This window comes from Octopus bimaculoides, chromosome 25 (assembly GCF_001194135.2).
Source record: "Octopus bimaculoides isolate UCB-OBI-ISO-001 chromosome 25, ASM119413v2, whole genome shotgun sequence".
In the NCBI taxonomy this organism is placed as follows: domain Eukaryota; kingdom Metazoa; phylum Mollusca; class Cephalopoda; order Octopoda; family Octopodidae; genus Octopus; species Octopus bimaculoides.
In genome coordinates, this window is record NC_069005.1 from 7494707 (window position 1) to 7495708 (window position 1002).

General features: G+C 39.2%; 1 long non-coding RNA gene across 1 annotated transcript in view; it reads right to left on the reverse strand.

Annotated features, from left to right (window-relative positions):
* LOC128250795 (uncharacterized) overlaps window positions 1–1002 on the reverse strand; it is a 22714-nt gene that overhangs the window by 19670 nt on the left and 2042 nt on the right. The gene's annotated exons all lie outside the window — the stretch shown is intronic.

Consider the following 1002-nt stretch of genomic DNA (forward strand, 5'->3'; position numbering starts at 1 on the left):
GCGCACATTCCTGATCGTAGATCAGTCTTCCACATAATCCTCATCAAAAAATGTCAAACGTACCCCAAATATCACATCTCTCTCTCTCTCTGCTCACAACAACTTATTGCAATGGGTTTTCTCGACGACGCAGTTCATCATTACACACACACACACACATCCATACATATACACACATCATATCTAGTCCTGCCTCCGAAACCTCACCTTTCACCTTTCCCATATAACAACCTATTTAATTTAACTGGGGTTTTTACTATGATTAATTTTACATCCAGGGTATAGAGGAGCTTCTACGTGGTAACACGAACTTCCAGAAACGGCAGTCAAATCGTCCTTAAATCATACGCCCCAACGTTTAAAATAGAGAATGATTTTTATTTTGGACGATCTTGTTATTATATCAGTTTTTACAAACCAGAGACTGCAACGTTTTATTCCTTTAAAGATGATGTGATATGAGGACTTTTTCGCTGTTATGTCCAGCAGATCAACAACGACGGTCTGCGTTTTCAGAGAAGTAAATGGAATCAGTTATGCAATGTTGGTTGGTTGGTGTCGTTGGCCGAGATTGGTGTCAGGTGTGGTGATTCGGGACAGGTAGGTTGGTCGTTGAAGAAGCATAAGGGCTGTGTGTGTTATTGAAGGATGTTAATAATGTTACGGAATGTGTGTGTATGTGTGTGTGTGTAAGTATGCATCCACGCATGTATATATGTGTGTATGCATACATGCATGTATATATATATATGTGTATGCATACATGCATGTATATATGTGTGTGTATGCATGCACAATATAATTTCTTCAAAAGGTGTTCTGTTTGATAAGGTCACACCACACCTTATCTCACTAAGATGCAAACTTTAAGTGTATGTGCGCGCGCGCGTTTATACACACACACACAAGATTAGTAAAGAGATTATAAGCCTGCAGCCAGCGGGTCTGATGGTAACTTTCTGACAGGCCATAACCAACGACTACATAAAATTATATATATAT